The following is a 24,906-nucleotide window of genomic DNA, read 5'->3' as shown; positions in this document are numbered from 1 at the left end:
CTAGCTGTGAGGTCTGCGTGCTAACCACTTGTCCCGCCGTGCAGCCTGATTTATTATTATGATGGAATTTTTAGAGCCCTCCAGATGTGAACTAACACCCCTATAGACACCTTTACACTCGTATTAAACAATATAGTAGACATAATAATACTATATAAGTCATGTAAGACATAAATAAAACTCCCTATGATTGTTTGCGGTGTACTGTCTTTGTCGCCCAAAGACAGCTGGGATAGACTCCAGCATCCCTGCATACCTAGTGAGGATAAGGAGTATAGAAAATGGATGGATGGAATCCAGGGGTAGCTACATTTTGGAACTTTGCAGCTGATTGACAACTTGAAATGGAAGTGACCCCAATCTGTCTTCCAAATATGACATTTTGCCTTAGTTTCTAGCACTTCCATGGACACCACATTCACCAGAGGATGATTGCGGTGGAATCATAATAAAAGCTAGAAACACAATAGGAGGAATGGGGGGGTGGGAGGAGGGTGGGTGTTCTATACAGTCTCTCAGCTTGGCCCTCAATTACCCTTGTGCTTTCAACAGCATTCACGTGGCACTGGGAGCGCGCACAGGGGAATTTGCCGTTCAAGAGACATTGATTAATTATGCCACACACAATTAGCCCATCAAATTGAGTGTGTCCTTCTCTACCGTGGAAAGGTGATGTCAGAATTTTATGGGGCATTAAATAGCACTCCTTGTGTTGTCTTAGAGATCCACAGAAAGCCAGAGGAACATGGCACAATGACTTTTGTATGAGCGACGAGGCTAACAGATTCTTTTTGGTCGGTGCTGATAGCCATTGGTGTTCTCCTCTCAACGGGGGTCCGTGGCCCGCCTGGAATGTATGTATCTCAGTGATTGAGAGGACAAAAAAGACAAATTAACAATTGTGTGCGTTTGATTGTTGAGTAAGGCACTAAGGCACCGAGGCACGATTTGAATGAACTGGTTTAGTGTCAAATAATTGTGAAAAAAGAGACCGTGATGACAGCTATGGCCTAAATGACATTTCAGATGGGGCCATTCATCTTTCCAGGCGCCTCCCTAGTGATGTGTTCCGGGCATGCCCAGCTGGGAGAAGGCCCCGGGGCAGACCAAGGACACGCTGGAGGGATTATGTCTCACAGCTGGCCTGGGAACGCCATGATGTCCTCCCGGTGGAGCTGGAGGAGGTGGCCGGGGACCGGGAAGTCTGGGCCTCCCTACTGAGACTGTTGACCCCGCAACCTGGACCCGGATAAGCGGAGGAGAATGGATGGTTAGTTGCATGAACCTTTCTTATGTTCCAGTGGTGTTGAAACAGGAGTTAAGCTATGTAACAAAATGAATCGTTGACACTAATTTTGGAGCTTTAACTCAAAGTAGGATTTTCACAATTTCATCCACAACATTTCTAAACACAAATCTTCCATATTGATCTGTCAGTTTAGATTGCATATTGCAAAAATAAATAAAGTATATCAGGGAAACTCCATAGAAGAACAATCCTCAGGCTGCTTTTGTTATTATTCTGCTCTTCGAAAGTATTCTTCACGGTAGTATGAATAAGCCCTGTTTGCCATTCTTTATTTTCCGCCATGCTGCCATTGTGATTCATTTATCACTTCCCCTTTCATATGATTGTCATCTCGGTTTGGATCTTCAAGGTCGATGTATAGTTAATTGGTGCAGGTCCCGGCTCGGCAAAATCATTTCCATGACAACCGTTTTCTAAGGGACAGACTGTGAATACGAAAGACATGGGCCTACTGTGTGTGACGTTCTGTGTGACAGTAGGGAAAGAGGGTCATTTCCTACCTGGAAAGCATCCTCAATGCTAATGAGCCACACACATATATAAACTCTTTCAACTAACGTGGGCGGATAATGTGCTCAAATTAAATACTTCCACTCCATGCAAACTCAGAATGGTTCATGAAATATAAACAATACCAACTGCTTCATTCTGAGAGTTGTAGTTAAAGTAAAATTATGTAAATAAGCAAACTTTGTTAAGCATTAGCATAAAAATAGCTAGATGTACCAAAACACACATATAAAATACATATGAACATAGAATATAACATATGAACGTAGAAAGACAACTAACTCAACTAACTCAAACTACCAATGTACTCTTACTTCCATTATGTATATTAGCATATTTCCACAGCATTTCAGTCAAGCTTCAGCTTCCAAAGAGCTCAATTTTTCATTCCAAATTTGGATTTTTGTACCTTTTTCAAAGTGTTTCAGTTTTGCTTCAGCTTTTCAGAAGTCACCCGCATCATCTAGTTTGATTTGTTATCGTGAAAAATGTAGACACTTTTCATTCTGCAGGTGTAGCTAATAAAGCGGACAGTGATTGGACATCTTTAAATGCAAGGCACTCGTCGCCGCTTGGGAATGTAATGAAAAACGAAAAAAAGTTGGAAGGTGACGTAAGAAAGACAAGCAGTGATGCAGTGATAAAGCGCTGCTACAGTACTATTAGTGCCTGTAACCCTCCTGCGGGCAAACTATTGATTTTCCCTTTAATATGAAATGTGGAGCTACACCTCCCTGTGTGGTCCAATGATAATGGCTTGATGGAGTGTGTGTATTATTTGCTCAGGTTCCTCTTGAAGATCGGCGCTAAATCTCCAGAAGAACTCTGCGTGAGCCCGTCCAGAATACATAATCCCTTCCATGGTTGGGAGTCTTATATTACATGCTCGGGTGAATGCTGGATTTTTATGGTCAGTAGGTGCACAGTGCTCTCTCTTGTGCAGATGGCTTGGAGGGATAAAGTCTGCTCTCGTGTCAGGAGGGGGGCACAGTTATTTTATGTGATAAATACCGCTCTGATGCTGTTATTATGCTGGCCTCTTTTTGGAGGAGGGAGTCTTACTTCCCTCAAGATAACACATGGGCCATCGCCAAAATAACCCCATCCCAACTGTGTGATTGCATAGACAAGCAATCAAGCACCAAAATGCTTTAAACATAATTGGCTAATTATTTCACTTCACAACTTTAAAAAATATATCATTAAGTAGGGGCTTATGGTATCTGTTTTTGTTTTTTACACTCATTTTACCAGTATAGAGTGTAACTAAAATGAATTAAATGCAAAAATCCTGTATCCATGCAATACAGTGTTCCTTCATTTATCACAGGGGGCAAGTTCCCAAAATAGCCAGCAATAAGGGAAGTAGACAACTTTTTTTCTTTTTTTAATTGCAATTATTATATGTTTTATGGCTGCAATGAAAGTGTGACCAATCACAGCAGAGTGGGCGTGCCTGGATGTGGGCCGTGGGTGGAATAAATTGGGTCGGAAGCAGGAAATCCATGGAAACTCTGCACAAAGCGGTGCTAAATCTGGAAGATCTAGAAAGCTTCATATCGTGTAGCTGCTTCATAGGAGTCCACAACTCAATACAAAGGGCCGAAAATTTGCATAAAAGGTCCACTTTAATACATTTCTATTTATTTCATATGTATTCCTCTGAAATATTGTTTTATTTTTATTGAAAACATCTCTGGTGTTTCTGAGTGCCACTAGATGGAGACCGTGTACCACCAGTGGTACTCAGACCAATGTTTGAGAAACAGTATTGTAGTGCATTCGCGATTGTGAGACTCCTGACTTTATTTCATTAACTGTCATTTGAGCTTGGTAACAACATCTCTCACAATTCCTTCTTGTAACTCTAAGCCCAATTGTGATGGATGTTATTCCTCAAGAGGGATATAATTAATCTTATTTAGCATGTATGTCCAGGAGGGAATTCCCTTTAACAGGCAGCCACATATCATATTATAATCAAGTTATTTTGAAGTAGAAGATTCTCTTTGTGTTTTATTGCTGGAAAGTGGATTTCACTTGGGCTTTCTTGTGGTAGAATCCAACATTAATTAATGGAAGGTCTGATGTTTTAGTTATTTATTTATTTGCTTGTTTATTTGCTCAGTTCCCTAAGAGGAAGTCAAAGCTATGCTTGGACATGCACAATTACTTGAAACTATGATGAACATGTGCATTTTTTAAAAATATTATAAATAAAACCGGGCTGCATGGCGGACGAGTGGTTAGCGAGCAGCTCTCACAGCTAGGAGACCCGAGTTCAATTCCACCTTCGGCCATCTCTGTGTGGAGTTTGCATATTCTCCCCGTGCATGCGTGGGTTTTCTCCGGGTACTCCGGTTTCCTCCCACATTCCAAAAAAATGCTAAGTTCATTGGTGACTCCAAATTGTCCATAGGTATGAATGTGAGTGTGAATGGTTGTTTGTCTATATGTGCCCTGTGATTGGCTGGCGACCAGTCCAGGGTGTACCCCGCCTCTCGCCCGAAGACAGCTAGGATAGGCTAAAATTTTACTTTATTTTAGTTTTATTGTACATTGGTTGAATTCTATTTTGCTCGTGTATGATTGAAAAGGGCTGCACGGCGGATGGTTGGTTCGTGCGCAGGCCTCACAGCTCGGAGACCCAAGTTCAATTCTGTGTGGAGTTTGCATGTTCTCCCCGTGAATGCATGGGTTTTCTCCGGGTACTCCGGTTTCCCCCCACATTCCAATTGGCGACTCCAAATTGTCCATAGGTATGAATGTGAGTGTGAATGGTTGTTTGTCTATATGTGCCCTGTGATTGGCTGGCCACCAGTCCAGGGTGTACCCCGCCTATCGCCCGAAGACAGCACCCCCTGCGAACCTCAGGAGGATAAGCGGTAGAAAATGAATGAATGAATGAATGAATAAATCAAACCACTTTGTCAGCGGTGATACACACAATCATAGAAAGCAACACAAAGCACCTCAGAGATAGAAAAGGCCACAGTGCGATAATGCCTGTTTCTGCCTTGTGTTACCTTGTTTCCTCTTGTGTCTCCTCCTTGCTTGCCAATATGTGTGTGTGTGTGTGTACCTGGCATCCTGGCATGTGTCCCTCCTCCTCCTCGCCGGCTCATCAACTCCAAGCATTAGCTCTCCTTGCCAGAGTGCCACTTTTCCAAGTGTGTGTGCGACTCTCATCTGCCCAGTTAGAGTGGTGTTATTAATGTTCTCCAGTGTTGCTGTTGTGTCTCTGCAGGCTCGCCAACTACTACTGTGTTCACGTGCCAGCTCACGCCACTCAGGTCTGCTTCCAAGGCTGCCACTCATCCCTCGGCCGAGCTGCGGGGTCCAACGAGGGGGAGAAGATGACACAACACAACACGAAACAGCTGCAGCGACAACGAGACTGGCACTCATCAGGGCATGCAACTCCACACAGCATTTGTTGCAGGCTACTTCCTGGTTCCTGGAGGTAAATGTCCACACTTTTAAGAAAGGATAGATGGGGAATGGTTACATCGTGCCTCAAACTGAAAACAAAGAAAATAGTTTTTGTGTTTATCTCAGATAAAGTGTTTCCAAACTTTTCTTGTCCTGTGTACACCCAGAGCCTTTTTATCGTGCCAACTCATACGTGTTGATAATTCTCCAAAAGTACAATGTAACACAACTCAGATTGATTAATGCGCATCCTCCGTTATAGGTTGCAAAACAGCTTGTTAGTAGCCACTCTTACTGTGGAATGAGACAATCTTTGGGGGAGATATTTTAGGACATTGTTGTGATCGCATTATTGGTGATGGCACAAACGTCTGTCAAGAGTTGTAGTTTGTCTTTACTGCCTCCTTTCACACCTCTTTCAACCCAGCGAGCCCCCCCTGCTTACCCCCATACAGATTTTGGACATTGTTGTCCTCAAAGGAATGTCCCTTCTTTATAAGATGCAAATTAACTACTGACTCCGGGCCCGAAGAAACTGCTCTCCTTTGTTGTGTCATGGGTTTGTGTATGATGGTGTCCAAATTCTGGATAAAAAAAAAGGGAAAAGAATTTTTGTTTGTTTGCACCACTATTTCATCTTAACTCTTCCCCAACATGGTGTATCTCTGTCATTGTGACTTCACATCTGTTGTCGCGGATTAACGCAACGCTACAGCCTAGCGACCTTTTTGGTAATGGAGGATGTGTAAATTTTAATAGCTGCAATTGAAGACATTTAACAAAGACAGCAGGTTTGAGCATTTTATAGAAACAGTTAACTTCAACGTCCTGCAGGCTCTTTTAAAAGAGGAGGTGGAAGAAAGCTGAAGACTTTAAATATTCATGTGATAACATGCCTTTCCCAAGGCAATGTGCCAGGACTTAATGCTGGGGAAATTTCATCGCACTGCATGCATGCTGGGGGAATAGCGCTCACTCTAATGCTGTTGTGCATTAAAAAGCATTGAACATGTGAATGCTGAGAGTCAAGCGTTCTCAGTAATGCTGTTGCTTGTTAAATATAATAGTATTTTAATGCTGAGGCATTTCTTAGAAATGTTTAGTGTGAATGCTCAGAGACAATTATTGAACTTCATTCTGTCGTGATCAGTAATCATTTACGTTAATGCTGAGAAACAAGCATTCACACGAACGCTATTGTCGGTTAAAGAATTGTGTTCATGCTGAGACCCGCAATCCTAATTCTACTGTGTAAATGCTGCAAGATGAGCACTCGCTCTATTTCTTTTTTGTGCATGAAAATACATTGTGAGACAGGCATTCATACAAATGTATGGAAAAACGCTTGAAGTTAAGTATGAAAACTGACAGGCAACCATTAACTCTGACTCTAATGTGCATCAAAAACAGGTTTTATGTACATTATGTACCATGTCAAAAGTAACGTATATGAATACTGGGATGTAAACATTCGCACTATTTCTATTGTACTTAAAAACATGGATACTGAGAGACATGATGTCACAAAATTTTATACCGAAACATGCAAAGCATTTAATTGGAGGACTGGATGGCGCGGCAATGTCTCTGCCCACCAGAGCTCAGGGCCCAGAAGGAGGCTGACATCAATGCAGTGCCCTGGCAGGCACCAATGGGTGCTTTGCTCAGGCGCAATGCATTATGGGAAAGCTAAAACATATATATTTTTTATTTTAAACTCATATTGTTACTTGTTTGTATATTTTTGGCCACACCTTTTGAGTGTTAATGTGCTGTGTGATGAATTTAGTATTCTTTGAAAGATGACACAGTGAGTCAGACTGTTATTCTGAGTGTCACAGTATTTAAACCGTTAGTCGTTCTTAAGTAAAGGAGGTATCACACAATTAGAATTAACAATTTGTTTGGAAATGCTGAGAGATTGTATAGCTGTCTGAATGCTATCACACAAATGCAGCTTGTGATTTAAAAAGGAATTTTAATGCCTCAAAAGCACTTAATCAAATCTTATGCTGCTCACATCCACTAGGGGGCATATTTGCATAATTCGTGCCTGGGAATTGCCGTCGTATGTTATGATGTATTAAAGTATTTTTTTTCTCCTGAAGATTTAAAATGCAAATGACTTGAAATCCCATCCCATAGCATGAGCCAATCCGTTGATGAGTTCTAACTTTTTCACTGGGGGGGGTGGGGGGTGTCGTTACCGTGCCGGTGGGAAGTTAATTACAGCTAATGATACAAGTAAATATGGCACTTATTGGCTCATGTTTGAAGGAGACATCTGGCCTTCATCAGTGCTCAGGTCCCTGTGATGCCGTCACCTCCATCAGGAGAACATTGCTGCAATAATTGCAATAATCAATGTCTCCTCTAAATCCCATCTATATTTGGCTGAAAAAAAATCCAGGAGGGCGCTGTTTTAGCTTTGTTTACACTGTTGTAAACCCAAGGAGGACTCGTAAAATAAACTAAGCTGGGTGGGGAGGTACAGGAGGGGCACTTTTACTACTGCGTTTGGAGTCTTAAAGGTTTAAGTCCCCTGGAAGAATTAAGAGATAAAAGTTTTTATTTGACAGAACTGATGGCCTCTCAGGGTGAGCCCTGCCTGTGAGATGATAGAGAACAATCAAACAAACAAAAAATAATAATAAAAAAAGAGAGAAAACAGCTCCCGGGTCTCTAAACAGAAGCTGAGACACCAGGCTGGGACACAAGGACGCCCATCAGGAGGGATAAACATCCTCCTCCAATGGGTACATTTACACAGCGCGGTTTTTAAGTGGAGTGAGATATAACAGCGGTCATTTGTAGTTCATTTGCATATTCCTCTGGCGTTTTACGCTTATAATGCAACTCCGGCAAAGTGAATATTTACTAGACTGCTATTATATGACGATACAGTCGTTTCTTGTTTATCGCGGTTAATTGGTTCCAACCCCAACCGTGATAAGTGACAGTAGGATTCAATATTCATTCATTCATTTTCTACCGCTTTTTCCTCATGAGGGTCGCGGGGTGATGCTGGAAGCCTATCCCAGCTGTCTTTGGGTGAGAGGCGGGGTACATCCTGGACTGGTCACCAGCCAATCACAGGGCACATATAGACAAACAACCATTCACACTCACATTCATTCCTATGGACAATTTGGAGTCGCCAATCAACCTAGCATGTTTTTGGAATGTGGAAACCAGAGTACCAGGAGAAAACCCACATATGCACGGGGAGAACATGCAAACTCCACACAGAGATCATGATCTCCTAGCTGTGAGGTCTGCGCGCTAACCACTCGACCGCCGTGCTGCCCGGATTCAATATCAATAAATTCAATTTTGGTAGTTAAATCACAGAAATTCTCTTTATAACCTTCTAAAAACATTGTTTTAAAATTATTAGAGTCCTGTAAACATGAAATAACACGCCTAAAGTCATCTTTATACTCCTATTACTTAATATAGAAGACATGATAAACAATAATAAGACTCAGTGTTAGCATCAAAGCTTGCTCGCTAGCTTAAATTGGGCTATTCTTTGCAACAACACAAAACACTAAAACTTTAATTATCAGCAACTGCTTTGCATATTTACGAATCTTTTTAGAACATGTTAAAGGAGCCATGTGCTGACATGCGAAAGTCATATTTGACTTAAACCAAATCAGGAAATCAGGAAATCAAAAACATTTTTGGACGTTTATTTAGTTCAGTATAAATCAAACTGGATCTCTGTAAATTCAAAATAAAGGGTTTTCACAATCAAGTTAATAACTTCATATCGTTTTAAGTGTAAGATGAATGTAACACTTTTTAGAGTGTACTGTTGTGCTGAGAAGTATTGCAACAAATGCTAATGTTAGCTTAGCCTGTCGTTGTTCCTTAGCTATGGATACTCTAGTATCATACTCCATCATTTTCAGTTATTAGTTTTTAAAAGAGGTTTTTAAAGGAGATTGTCATTCTTTTTTTAATGTTGTTTGTTAGTGTGACATATACAATTGCCAAAACCACAAAAGCACACATGCTAACGTTAGCTGCTACTTATGTTTTAGCACTGAATACCACAGTATTACATTTTAGCGGTCTGCTTTCCTGCTACTCTCAGTCTCCTTTTGGATAACAGTTGTTCTCCCGTCTTGCTTTTTAACGTGATTTTTATCATAAAACCAACAAGTAGTAGAAAAAGGTGAGTGTTTCTCCAACAAGCTCATCGTAATCCACATTGAGATGCTGGATTCATGTTGGCGGGTCCTGGATCGAGGCCATTACCACTGTTTGGCACTCATATTTATTCAGCTGTATGGGGCTCTGGAGTTTACACAGTGTAGTACTCTAGTACTCAACTGTGATTTTTAATAAGATGTGTACTTAGGTGCTGTTCTAATTATCATAACGCACACGCCGGGCTAATGCTCATTTGAGTTGACATTGCTTATATAATTTAGGATAACAGGTTTTAATAAAACACCCTCTTCATGCTTCATTGCCACTGATCACCAGCTGCGGGGTCAATTGAATAATTAAGGATTTAATTAAGCCTCACTGCCTAGTCCAGCCCGGTACCATGAGCGGGGGCACTTTAAAAGGGGGGGAAAGTTAGCACGATTTCAAAGGCCCATGAGTGACAGGGGCCACAGTAAATAGGTAAATCACTTTGTATCTGGTTGTGATTTTGAAAAATATTGACAGAAAATGATTTAACAAATACGCACATTGACGAGATGTAAACTTCCATATTGATTGACCACCCCCTCATAGCTACATTAAATAGTTTGGTCCACTACGACCTTCACAATGCTTTTTAACTGCAGCCTGTCAGTCGGCAGTTGCGGAAGAGTGAAGTGAAACAATGTTGCTAGTGCCTAGTAAAATAATGTCTGGGAGAGAAAAGGTGAGAGAAGAGAGGGAAATGTAATAATTAAAATGTAATAAATAAAATGTAATTTAACCTGTTTTTTTTTTAGCCTAGCCAGTCTGTATGTTGTGGAAATTATTCATTAATTCATTAATTTTCTACCGCTTTTTCCTCACGAGGGTTGCTGGGGGAGTGGGGGTGCTGGAGCCTATCCCAGCTGTCTTCGGGCGAGAGGCGGGGCACACCCTGGACTGGTCGCCAGCCAATCACAGGGCACATATAGACAAACAACCATTCACACTCACTATCATACATATGGACAATTTGGAGTCGCCAATTAACCTAGCATGTTTTTGGAATGTGGGAGGAAACCGGAGTACCCGGAGAAAACCCACGCATCCACAGGGAGAACATGCAAACTCCACACAGAGATGCTCGAAGCATATTGTACATGCTATTATTTAAGGCCAGCAAAATTAAGGAAGTCTTCCTAATGGATTGGGAAAGAAAGACAAAGATACCCAAAAAAATATGTACCACTTCCACACTGAATGGAGGATAGTTTTTTTCACTACATCACATCGCACTGGCCATCGTTGACTCCATGCTGTGTGAAGGTGATGTCATTCATGTGTGTCGCCAATAAACCTAGCATGTTTTTGGAATGTGGGAGGAAACCGGAGTACCCGGAGAACAACCCACGCATGCACGGGGAGAACATGCAAACTCCACACTGAGATGACTGAGGGTGGAATTGAACCCTGGTCTCCTAGCTGTGAGCTGTGACAGTTAATAGAGTGTTAGCCGACATATCAGTCAATATTTCATAGCATGTATTGTTAACCAGTTGTCTTTCCCCCGTTTACCAGATTTAACAACAGCCCTGTTTCTCCATAACTTTGCCCCTCCCTGTCCTTGGGAATAAGGTGAGCAACGCTGTGTTCAATGACATTTGCTCTGATGTTCAACTCCACATTGTTTTTTTTTGTGTGTTTTTTTATTATACTGCAGATATCCCTGCCAATCCTCCGAGGTATGCAGCATTTCAGGCCGTCTCATCCTTTTCGCTACTGCTCATCATTGCAAAAGCGTGTAATACAATACCCACCATCGACTTATTGGAGAGCTGCTCCTGACTATGCACGGAGTCCACTGTGTAGCTCCGGCTAATTTCACTCAATGGTGCATGAGTAAATGTTAGATGAAGCCAGTGAACCCTGCGATATGAGAATATTGTCAGCGTCACTGCGGGCCTCCATCTGTTAATGCACTTTTGGACAGTCTATTGAGATGCTAAATAATTTAATTGGTGCTATCATTCCAGCACAAAGCTATTTGACGGTGGAAAGGAAGTTGTGGCAAGTATCAATAACGCTGTTGAGAGCATTTGCCATAAGTCAAATAACAGGACTTTTGGCAGAATTATGTCATAATTTGACCTGATAATTAAAAGCTTTAATATTCTCTGCGGGCGGCACGGTGGTCTAGTGGTTAGCGCGCAGACCTCACAGCGAGTAGACAAAGGTTCAATTCCACCCTCGGCCATCTTGTGGGTTTTCTCCGAGTACTCTGGTTTCCTCCCACATTCCAAAAACATGCTAGGTTAATTGGCGACTCCAAATTGTCCATAGGTATGAATGTGAGTGTGAATGGTTGTTTGTCTATATGTGCCCTGTGATTGGCTGGCCACCAGTCCAGGGTGTACCCCGCCTCTCGCCCGAAGACAGCTGGGATAGGCTCCAGCACCCCCGCGACCCTCGTGAGGAAAAAGCGGTAGAAAATGAATGAATGAATGAATGAATGAATATTCTCTGCATGGTACACTAGCTTGGACCAGCCAGGATACTTCTTGCGAGTGCTAATGTTGCTGCAACAACAGTGTGAGTTCCTTTAGGCATAAGTTCCATCTTAAATTAAAACTCGATTTACATCACAGTCCAGGAACAGAACTTGTTTGCAACCCACCAGTACCTCATTTTTCCTCATTTGGGTGCACAGGAGTTGGTCGGGTCTGGTTTCGGCCTCGCCTTTCGAGATCTGTAATCATATTATCAATAATGACATATAGGACTTCAAAACGAAGGGAAAACAACACAAGGAGGGGACCTATCGGGAAGAGTCACCTTATGAGTTCTGCTACTAGTTTTAATGCTTTTTTAAGTCTTTCTAAATAAACACCATAAACACTCACACACATAACGGCATGTAATCAATCGTAATCATATTCCTCCTGCAATTTAATGTCAGCGTCTGCTTCCCGGCATGAGCATTCCCTTCACATACACACTTACACACACCTAGCATATCTGATTTAGTGTTTTGTACACGTTGTGCTGACACTGAAAATCACGTCACGCATCACAGCACCTGATGAATAGACCTGATGTGAACTTATAGTCAGGTTGTAATCCTGTGATATATGCAGGTTACAAAGCTGTTTGAAGGCCGATTATGCATATAGCTGCATTCCTGGAGCCTTGCCCGAGTCGCACATACATATATACATATATATGAGTATCTATATGAGTATAGTCTATCAGGAGATGCACAGGCAGCTGCGGAATTCATTAGGACCCCTCACACATACTTAAAGTTGCCATCAGAAGCAGACATGTCGCTTCTCTTGGGGGTCTGATCTCATTGCTATGGATGGCATCACTCTGCATCGATAAAAGTCCACTGTGATTGGTCCCCTGTGGTGTTGCTTCACGACACAAGTGAGAGCCTCACACGCCGCAGCGGGGCCCAGTTGAGGGGGGGTCAGAGGTCAAATTAATGTGTGCACCATTGAGGGATTATTCTATGTCAAAGCAAGCAAGGAAACAGGATTTCATGGAGGCTTATCTGAACCAAGTTGACCGGAGGAGCTATGGTCAAAGGTATAATTGTGTAATTTTTATATAAAATAAATACGTATACGAGCAACATGTTGGCCACACAGTCAGGAGATCGGGAAGACCTGGGTTCAAATATTCACTTGGGCATCGTTTGCATGTTTCTCCTGGTAATCCGGTTTCCTCCCACATTCCAAAAACATGCTAGGTTAATTGCCGACTCCTAATTGTCCATCGAAATAAATGTGAATGTGACTGATTGTTTGTTTATATGTGCCCTGTGATTGGCTGGCGGCCAGTCCAGGATGTACCCCGCCTCTCAGCTGGGATAGGCTCCAGCACACTCCCATTACCGGAGGGATGTAGCATAGAAAATGGATGGATAATCCCTTATCACGGTGTGGGTCTGGAACCAATTAACTGAGATTAACGATGGCTCACTGTACTGTTATAAGATTTTAAATTTATTCTCGTAAAATTACAATTTTTCCACCAAAAATTACATAATTGTCTTGGCAGTTCATGATAACTTTTCTGTCAGAATTGGTTTAGTTTATTTATTACGATAAAACGGCTGATTTATTTCTTTGAAACATATTTTGTTCACATAACATTTTCACTTTATTGTTGAAAAATATTTTTCTCAACTTCAATTTTTAATATTTCTGCTTTAATCATGTAAAAACAGTTTTTTTTTCCTAGCATATTTTGCTCATATTTTGACTGACAGATGCACGGTAGGCGAGTAGTTTGTTGAGGTGAATAAACAACAGGTCTGGTTGAGCACAAATCACAGCCCCGTTCTCTGGCGATTAGACACACTTCTCGGCTGCTAAAGGGATTTAAAGAGATGATAATGGATATAAACATGAGACATTAATAATATTGTTATGTTAATTAAATGCAAGAGGATTAACAACAAACACAGCAGCAGCAGCAGTAAACAGCAGTCAGACAGACAGGGGGGGGCTCTGACATTTTTCCAAAAAGTGTTATTTATTCATACATGAATTTGGGCACTCGCTCAAAGAGATCATATGTTCGGGGAGGGCGGGACACTCAACTTGAAAGGTGCTCAGAATCAGAATAGCACACAGAATATTTAAATGTATGTTGCTTAATTCCTTAACTCTGCTCCATTAGCCGTTCATTACAACATGTGCTCGCTCACCTTGCAGATTAACAGCTGCAGGCTCGTTCTGACATGATCATTTTACGCATGGATTCCTAGTGTATGAATTTCGCCACGCTTCCCAAGAAACCTCGTGAAGCCATAGAGCCTTGTGCGTTGCTCATATTCCAGTGCTCAGCACTTGGAAGTTCGCTTCAGTACCACTAATTCCTTTTTATTACAATATATTCTATTTAGTTGTTATTTTTGACTAGTACTTACTCAATTTATGGCACCTTGAGGCGTCATTGTCACTCTATACTCGATAAAACATTCTGATAAAAGCTCTGATAAAACATTCCACTGTTCTCAAATATCTTAATTTTTATTTTTCTGCACAAAATAAGATGAAAAATAAATAAACAAATCAAGAATGAAGAAAATCAATCAATCAGTGATAAATAAATATAATAATAATAATAAAATGGCAAATAATAAAAACTCAAGAAACCACATATAGTTGGTGGGTAGACAAATTATTTTTTTCAGATTAAAATTAACAAAGCATTATTAGAGCCCTGTAGACATGACAAAACACGACTATAGTCACATTTATACTCTTTTTATTTACAACATATTGCGCAACTGCAGGGTCTTGAGACACATGCTAACTCGCAAACTAGAGAGCTAGCGACCTAAACAGTAGCCTTCAAGTTATTTCCTTTAAACTTAAATAGCCAAAAACTTACCACTTCCACACAGATAGGGAGGATAACTATTAACAGTTATTTAACCCTTAACATTAATCAAACGTAATAATTTTTCTGGGTACATGATACCATACAGCATCCATAACAAACTTGCGTGGGCCGCATTAAGATTAAACTGTCATATCAAGGCGGGGGCCTCAAACTAGTGTCCTGCGGGCCACATTTGGCCCGGTCGCCAATTAACCTAGCATGTTTTTGAAATGTGGGAGGAAACCGGAGTACCTGGAGAAAACCCACGCATGCACGGAGAGAACATGCAAACTCACGTCTGCACAGACATGGCCAAGGGTGGAATTGAACTCTGGTCTCCTCGCTGTGAGGCCTGCGTGCTAACCACTCGCACACCATGCAGCCATTGTTATTTTCTTTCAAAGCAAAGGTTGAATTTCTTCGGGTCGTAATCTTCCGTTTTTACACTTGTTTTCCCCTCATATGACAAAGCGTGTTCTGCCACAGTTTGCTTGTTACCACCCCTCCCACCTGTGTGGCTTCCTGGTCAAAGGCCTGTGAGGGTGTGTAAACATTAATGAGTGCGGTGAGCTTGATGCTTCTTTGCCATTGCGCCATCTGTGGCGTTTACTGCTTCACACAGCTGGTCACGGCCCTCGGATTTGTAGACAAATTCCATGGAGAGTAAAAAGACAAATTGAAATGGAGCAGGAACATCGAGGAAGGACTAACGTTAGCGTAACTGCAGCAAGGTGTCGCATATAAAGTGTGTCGGGAGATGAGGGGGGGTGTTACTTTCCCTGATGGAGGAGTCTGTTGCATGATTGGCTCACGGATGACCTCAGCATTAGTAGGTTTAATAGCAAAGGATCCTGGCTGCAGCCTGAGCTTGTTGCAGGATGATGTGTTGAAATTGATTTTACATTTGTTGCTATATTGGCTGAAATGATTTCTGGCAGGTGGAGTTCCCAACAATTCGCCATATTAGGGGTTTTGGATTTATGCTAATGCGTTGAATGGAAAAACAACTTGAATGGGAGCGATGGCGTCGGCATGAGGCTGCCCTTTAGATGAATTGATTTTATCTTTAGCTTCTGCTCTTGTGTGCAGTTGGCGGCGCGCTTTATAAAAGCTATTGTCGGGCTATTTTAAACCCCATTCTTTTTCCCATGAACCCCCCCCCCCCCCCCCCCCCCCCCCCAGCAATGCGTTCTTTTCAAATGCAAAAACCTGGCCCGGGTTTTGCGAACAGCTGTGCTTATTTAGAAAACACAGACGCATTAGTGGATTCATATTTACACCTGGGCAATGGGAGCGCTCAGCATTTTAATGATTCCCCATCAGCCGCGCATTTGAATAAATGTCACAACCATTGTGCTTTAGCATTGGCTGATTAGAAAACCTCTGGCACACGCTGTGTGTCTCAGTGGACTCAGCCCAGACTCCTTCTTCCTTTTTGTTTTTAATCCATATTGGACCAAAACACTTTATTTATCCCTCCATACTACCCTCGGTGCACAAAGTCAAAACATCTCATTGAATCACAGCTATGTATCCCCAGATCCAAATTAGACTTTAACAAATTGGATATACAGTATTTGGTAGTAATAGTAGGTTGTTCTTGAACATGGTACAGATTGTGTTAACACACCCCAATCCGGATCCATTTTCCTCCGCTTATCAGGGTCCGGGTCGCAGGGACAGCAGTCTCAGTAGGGAAGCCCAGACTTCCCGGTCCCCGGCCACCTCCTCCAGCTCCACTGGGAGGACACCAAGGCGTTCCCAGGCTAGCTGTGAGACATAATCCCTCCAGCGTGTCCTAGGTCTTTTCCCGGCTGGGCATGCCCGGAACACCTCACCAGGGAGACATCCAGGAGGCCCAAGCCACAACTGACTCCTCTCGATGTGAAGGCTCTACTCTATGGCTGAGCTCTTCACCCTATCTCTTAGGTTGAGTCCAGCTACCCTACGGAGGAAACTCATTTCAGCCGTCTGTATCCGCAATCTCATTCTTTCGGTCATGACCCAAAGCTCATGACCATAGGTAAGGGTGGGCACATAGATCGACCGGTAAATTGAGAGCTTTGCCTTCCGGCTCAGCTCTCTTTTCACCCCGACGGTCCGGTACAGCAACCACATTACTGCCGAGGCTGCGCCGATCCGTCTGTCGACCTCACGCTCCCACCTTCCCTCACTCGTGAACAAGACCCCGAGATACTTAAACTCCTCCACCTGGGGCAGGACCTCATTCCCAACCCGGAGGGGGCACTCCACCCTTTTCCGACTGAGAACTATGGCCTCTGATTTGGAGGTACTGAGTCTCATCCCAGATGCTTCACACTCAGATGCAAACCGTCCCAGTAAACGCTGAAGGTCACAGACCGAAGAGGCCATAAGCACCACATCATCTGCAAATAGCAGAGATGAGATTCGAAGGCCCCTGAAACGGACTCCCTCAACACCTTGGCTGCGCCTAGAAATTCTGTCCATGAAAAATGTGAACAGAATCGGTGACAAAAGGCAGCCTTTGGGACACCCCAATCAATACTGTCAATATAGTCATCATTTTGTCATAATGCCATATAAATGTTCCATAGACAGATCTGGAACTCGTGATTTTCAGCTAAGGAACCTGATTCAGAGTCATGATTTCTTATAAATTTCATCTTCATTCTCATAATATGTTGACTTAGGGTTCAGGATTCAATGTGAGCCCGGGGTTCGAAGATGTTTCATCAGTTCATGCTCAATGACTAGATGCACAAACACCAGTCTGACTAGATAGGACAATACTAGTCTGAGGAGTTGGTGCAGGATCCAAAGTATCCTTTTACTTCAACCTTCAATCCTGTGTAGCCAAACTTCAAATTGTACTTTTGTAGTATTTCAACTTTTTTCTTATAAAATTCTGTTAAACACACATATACCCAAAGAATACACCCAGAGAAAATTTAAACTTGGAAAGCTTGCAGTGGCATAGAATATTACATAATGTAAACAAAGTTTGAGTTTCTAATATTGGTGTTAAAATATGAACATCATCCAATACCAAATATATTAATGACGTATCAATACGTCTACCGAAAAAACACACCTGTAGTAAATCTGGAAGGCTCGGCAGTGAACATAAAATCATGAAAACAATGGCCGACATCAGCAGCAATTTATGTTTGTTTGTTTACTAAAAGCCACACATTATCCAAATGTGACAATCAATGCATTTTCTCACATGTCTGCTGAAGCAACACACCCACGGTAAATCAAGCAAATTATTAATAGCGCACACTAGTAAATAATGAACAATGGCTGAGGTCTGCATGAATTTATGCTGCCAGATGCCAGACATCATCCAAATATGACAATCAATGGCGTGTCGACCCAAACAACACACCTGTGGTAAATCAAAACATTGGTTGATATTTACAAGCATTTACCTTTAAATAACTTTATCCAATCTAGTTAAAATATGGCCAACAGTAGGATGCTCATCCATCCCCCACCCCTGCCTGACCACGTCCATAAAAAGTATGAAAAATGATGCGGTGGTGACTAATTACCCGTTTAGTATCGCTGAAAGTTGTTAAACAGACCATTGCTTTTAAACACCCAAAGTAAGGAATGGGATTAATTAAGCAGAAATGTATTCTTCTAGTCTGCCAAGTGTCTTTCTTACAGTCTGTAAAAGAAGAAAAAAACAAAAAAACAAAACACAACTGCATGATGGCGTCTAGCTACCTCCGGCGTGGAGTCGCTAATGACTGGAGAAAGGGTCTCCTTTTCTCAACCCGCTACCTCTTCTTGGGTGGATGATTGAGCGAACGACTAAATGGGCAGCTGCAGCTATAAAGAAAAAGTATTTATGACTGTGTGGTGCCCCGTAGTAGAACAGTGAGCAAGATAGATTGTAAACCAAAGAGGATTGGTTTGACCTAGCATGCATTCAAAATACACAGAAATGTACATTAGGTCTGTATGTGAATGGACAAACAGTTGTTACCGGTTTTTGCCGACGTTTATCCGTTCGTTTGTCTGTTTGTTTGTGTTCAAAGTATCTTGAAAAGCCCTGGAAATCCGTGACATTTTCAGGAATTGTCGGAAATGGTATATGGAAGAACTGAGGGGTGATCCGGATCACTATCTGGATCCAGGAATTTTTTTAAATAACACCGAAGGCTGCACGGTGGATGCACGGTTCTCCCCGTGCATGCGTGGGTTTTCTCTGGGTACTCCAGTTGCCTCCCACATTCCAAAAACATGCTAGGTTAATTGGCGACTCCAAATTGAATGTGAGTGTGAATGGTTGTTTGTCTATATGTGCCCTGTGATTGGCTGGCGACCAGTCCAGGGTGTACCCTGCCTCTCGCCCGAAGACAGCTGGGATAGGCTCCAGCACCCCCGCGACCCTCGTGAGGAAAAAGCGGTAGAAAATGAATGAATGAATGAATTATTTAACACCGAGGGCTGCACGGTGTTCAAGTGGTTAGCGCGCAGACCTCACAGCTAGGAGACCAGGGTTCAATTCCACCCTCGGCCATCTCTGTGTGGAGTTTGCATGTTCTCCCCGTGCATGCGTGGGTTTTCTCCGGGTACTCCGATTTCCTCCCACATTCCAAAAACATGCTAGGTTAATTGGCGACTCCAAATTGTCCATAGGTATGAATGTGAGTGTGAATGGTTGTTTGTCTATATGTGCCCTGTGATTAGCTGGCGACCAGTCCATATCAATCAATATAACAATATGTACGGATGTGAATAGAAAGCCAGATGCTTACATTATGTGTGTATGTGGTTTTACAGACAGATGTTAACATGATGTTTGTGTGTTTGAATAGAAAGCCAGATGCTTACATCATTATGAGTCTTTATGAAACCCTCCTGGTCTTGAGATCCGGTAATCCCACTGTTTTAGCTGTTCAATAGGCCACAACAACCATGAATCCTATCAGTACTGTTTGTGGATGTAAGACTCAACACTGTGTGCTCGTACTACAATTTGTGTGTCCTCTCATTAAAGTGTGCAGCAAGCACACTTGTTGTCTGACAGTTTGGCTGTCAGTGCCCACAGCGCTGTGCTTTTAATTACAATACGATTAGGCCTGTGGCTGTCGGCACGTGGAGCAGCAGAGTCACGGCGGCGGATTCGCGCATTGTGTCAGATATGGAGTAATTATTAAGGGTTTTGGTTTAACCAACATACGCATCTAGTGATGCAGATGGAAACTCTAAATTCAGTTTGAGAATTTGATTGCGGGAAAATGGGCGTTTTGGGACGCCCCCTGTGTGTCCAAATAATTGGACTATGCTGTTACCGTTCAGACTTGACACTGAATATTGTCAAAAGAAGTGTGTACTTCTGAATGGAAAGACTTGTTTACATGTGAATGTGACAGTTGTGTGTGTGTGTGTGTGGGTGTAGCCATGTTTAAAGTATGTGTGAATGCAATGTACAGACAGGTGTTTTTTGTTTGTGAATGGACTCAAACAGATGTATAGTGATTCCTCGCCGCTTTACACTTCAAATTTCGCAACTTCACTCAATCACTTAAACAATAAAATAAATAATAATAATAATGGCGGCACGGCGGTCGAGTGGTTAGCGCGCAGACCTCACAGCTAGGAGACCAGGGTTCAATTCCACCCTCTGTGTGGAGTTTGCATGTTCTCCCCGTGCATGTGTGGGTTTTCTCCGGGTACTCCGGTTTCCTCCCACATTCCAAAAACATGCTAGGTTAATTAGCGACTCCAAATTGTCCATAGGTATGAATGTGAGTGTGAATGGTTGTTTGTCTATATGTGCCCTGTGATTGGCTGGCGACCAGTCCAGGGTGCACCCCGCCTCTCGCCCGAAGACAGCTGGGATAGGCTCCAGCCTTGTGAGGAAAAGCTGTAGAAAATGAATGAATGAATAATAATAATGATAATAATAATAGAATAAATCATACATTTGTGTTGCTTATCTTATTTTTTGTAAAAAAAATGAATATCTTACATAATTTAAAAAAATGTAAATGGGCAAAAAAGTAGCTACATGAACTAAAATAGAAATACAAGGGATTCAGAAGACATTTCCAAAGATGTTGGTGATGTATAGTATTCTATATACTAGGTTTCATGTTCCTGTAATGTTCGATGAGACACAGAAGTGCCAGACTTGAACATCAGATTATATATGTTATTATGGGTATATATAGGTTATTATATGTTTGAATTTTCTCACAACAGGCACAATCATCTCAAATAAAAATCCCATATTTTTACCCACGCCAAGCTGAAACTCAACTCTGAAACCCAAAGTCACCATGCAACTCCTGTACTGTCGGAACACATCAGCATGAGTCTTATTTTTGTCTTAAATGGCTTATTTAGTATTATTATGTCTACTATATTGGGTAACATAGTGTATAAAGGTGACTCTAGGGGTGTTATTTCATGTCTAGAGGTCTCTAATAATGTTCATTCATGTATTAATTTTCTACCACTTTTTCCTCACGAGGGTCGCGGGGGGTGCTGGAGCCTATCCCAGCTGTCTTCGGGCGAGAGGCGGGGTACACCCTGGACTGGTCGCCAGCCAATGACAGGGCACATATAGACAAACAACCATTCACACTCACATTCATACCTATGGACAATTTGGAGTCGCTAATTAACCTAGCATGTTTTTGGAATGTGGGAGGAAACCGGAGTACCCGGAGAAAAACCCACGTATGCACGGGGAGAACATGCAGACTCCACACAGAGACGGCCGAGGGTGGAATTGAACCCTGGTCTCCTAGCTGTGAGGTCTGCGCGCTAACCACTAGTCCGCCGTGCCGCACTCTAATAATGTTAATAATTGTATTTTTCTATGCTCTACCTAAAAAAATAGCATCCTACTTTGTTTAAATTCAGTTGTCATGGCCTGCTGTTTTTTGTGAATGAACAGACAGTTGATGACATTGTTTGTATGTGAATGGACTGACAGAAGTTCCCACAGAGAACCAACGGACACGTTACCTTTTTTACCTCCAGGAGATGCGATGCCAGTCAGATGTTCATTTCCTGCTCTTGTATGGCTTTAATGAACATGCTGAATGGTCCTGTCATGTGGGAGATTTACACTTGACATCCCTCCTAAAGTCCCAAGACGACACTGCGGCTGCCAGTAAGTCCAGATTGGCTGACAACAGGCCAGCAAACGGCCCGTATGCCTATTTAACAGCCTTCTAGGCTTTATAGCCCATGCTGATGCACTGAGAACACAAGCAAAAGAGAACATTGATTGACCACTTGGACAAGGCCAAGACGCCATAACTTAAATGTATGGCCTGATTGCCTTTTAGCCCAGCTACATTACAGGCCTTTTTGCTGCCATAGGATCAATTTGAATTGAAAAGCATTGATGCTCGTTGGTGATGTGTCTTGGCATACCACCAACCATAATACATCCCATGCTAAGCTTGCCTTAATGCCTCTGTTAGAGCAACAAAGCAATATGCTTTTTGGCATTGGCATACCCATTGGTAGGATCAATGCTTACAGCGGTACCTCGGGTGGAAAGCACAACCAAGATGATGATTCATCAAAGACAACAAGACAAAAAAACTTTCAACTCATAAAGCAACACATTTATACATACGAGTGATTTTCTTTACTGAGTCAAATTAATTTCTATGCATCCTTAATTAATGGATTCCTTTGTTTTTGTTTGTTTTATTCAAGCACCTGACTTAATGACTATTCTTCTGTCGACACGCTTCTGAGTGACTTTGTCATCAAGCCACTGAGTGAGCACAAAGCCAGCCTGACATGTGACTAATTGCCGCCATTTGACATCGATTGCTGCCATCGTGTATCGGAAAAAAAAAAATATATAGACTTGTAGAATCGTACGAACAAAATACAACATAATCCTAACGTATGATCCAACACACAGGTTGCAAAAAATTCATGTTGGGAGGTTCAGACAAAAGCAAACAAAGTACCCACTTACATCCTAACTTACAAACTAATTGACAAGCAAACTGCAAACGAACAAACTAACTGGCTAACAAATCAGCTAAAAACATACTGACATAACTAACAACAAACAAATGTAGGACAAAGGTAGCAGCGATCTAACCGACAAATGAATTCAAATCTAAATGACCAAACAAACAAATTAAAAACAGCAAACATACCAAGCTTACAAGAAGCAAAACAATCAACTAGCAAACTAATTAAATAACTCAATGAAAAAACTAAAAAATAATCACCTAAACTAGCTAACTAACAAACAAACACAAAAAAGCTAAAAGCAAGCAAAGTAACGGACTACAAACAAAAAATGTTGGAACAAGTAAACAAACAGTATATAAAGTAAGTAAACAAATAAAGGAACCAAACACAGAACTACAGTTCCCATGATGCTTAGAGTGCAGTTTGTAGATGTAGAGAATTGGAGTAGTAAAATGGCAATATCATATTTTGGAGTGTTGTGCAGTGATTGTGTTTTGATCTGACAAATCTTAAGTAAGTTTCATCAAGGGTAGAATTACTACAGCTTTTGACTGGACTGAAAAAAAACTGGGAACACTGAGGGTAGGTAGGATTGCAAGGTTTATAGTGTGTCTCTCTGGGTAAATATTCCAAATTAATTTTTATTTATTATTAAATTATTAAATAAATGTTGAATGTTAATTTTTATTTTTCAACACAAAATAAGATGGGAAAAATAAATAAGCAAATCAAAAAACATATTAAACAAATTAAACAAATTAAACCTTCATATCAAGGCGGCGTACAGAGTCTATATAGTAGCAGTTTAGAAAGTGAAAGTTAAGTTTGTGTGAAAATGAAAGTTAAATAATATTTACTATCGATCGTATGCAAGTGCACTGAGATATTAGATAATACTAATACCTAACAATATACATACAATAAATGCTTTATGCACCTTGAATGTACCATTCAGACCTTTTTAATGCTCTATGCCTTGACGGTACTTTGGATTCACCACAGTATTTTTGTGGGTGTGTTATAATAATGTATATAAAACATCCGCCTTTAAAGTGACAACTCTTATGCTTGTCCTTGCAAAATGTCAGCGTGTGATGAAGTCGTCAGCGGTGAGCTGCAGTGCGAACTTCATTACAGTCAGTGTGTAGTCGAGTAGTACGGCGTGCACGTCACATGGTACAAAGTAGTAAATATGAGTGATGGCGGGGAACCCCTTTGTAAGGTGAAATAAGGGTCACTTGGGGACTTGCACCTGTCTGATTATCATTCACTCTTTATTTGTTGGTTGGTCTTTCTTAACCGTCAGCGCTTCTCTTGCCTCTTTGGCCTTTTACCTGGAAAATGTTGACGTGCTGACAAGCTGCCAAAGCGGAGCCTGCAGCTGTTTTTTTTTTTCATTTTTTTTATATGTCCAAATTAGCTGCAGCACACATTTCTATCCTATTGAACACAAATCCATTCAACAGTACCGTCGTCTAATTGACTCTTTGCCTTCGCCGCTAGCTTGTGTCTGTATTTTTATTTTTTATTTTTTTGCCTGCGTGTCGACGATGTTTCATGTAATTGTGCGCTTTTCGGGAGGATTCAATTATGGTTGGGAGTGTTCCCCGCTCAGCTGAGCATGTCATTATTACACACCACAATTGTGTGCAAACAACTGCAACAAGGTTATACCGCAGTAGTAATATTCTTTGGCAATGACGTTCGTCCTATTACGTCTCTACTGTAAAGATGATGTTTTTATGAAAAATTAAAAAAAAAAATTAGAACGGTACTCAGCAGAGCAGAAACAAGACAGGAACCGATAAATTGAATCAGCAGTTTATACACATACTGTATGGTAAATATATGCATTTCTATATTATTTGCTGATAAATTAAAATAAAATGTTACTTGAAAAAACTAAAATACCGCAATAGATAGCAGATCTGCATCATTATGCAATGTTTGGTGGAAATATGTTTCTGTTCACTAACTAAATCGAATCATTTTGATGACTTTGGACTATAATAACCAAAATAGCTATGGCATTATACAGCAAAAAAACCATGCTTTTAGGCATTGCATGCATTGTGTTCATTGTATTCTTCAGGTAACATACTTATAGTGCTACCACACATTAAAATTAACAAGAAATTGGTTGACAATTGGGCGGCACGGCAGTC

General features: G+C 41.5%; 1 long non-coding RNA gene across 1 annotated transcript; it reads left to right on the top strand.

The window, feature by feature from the left end:
• The first annotated feature begins 1,052 nt into the window (after positions 1-1,052).
• LOC131139150 (uncharacterized) lies at positions 1,053-11,903 on the top strand. Its single transcript, XR_009132197.1, has 4 exons — positions 1,053-1,270; positions 5,067-5,282; positions 10,973-11,029; positions 11,115-11,903. It is a non-coding gene; the product is annotated as an uncharacterized LOC131139150 (long non-coding RNA).
• The last annotated feature ends 13,003 nt before the right edge of the window (positions 11,904-24,906 follow it).

Source organism: Doryrhamphus excisus, chromosome 12 (assembly GCF_030265055.1).
Source record: "Doryrhamphus excisus isolate RoL2022-K1 chromosome 12, RoL_Dexc_1.0, whole genome shotgun sequence".
In the NCBI taxonomy this organism is placed as follows: domain Eukaryota; kingdom Metazoa; phylum Chordata; class Actinopteri; order Syngnathiformes; family Syngnathidae; genus Doryrhamphus; species Doryrhamphus excisus.
This window is presented reverse-complemented; position numbering and strand designations above follow the sequence as displayed.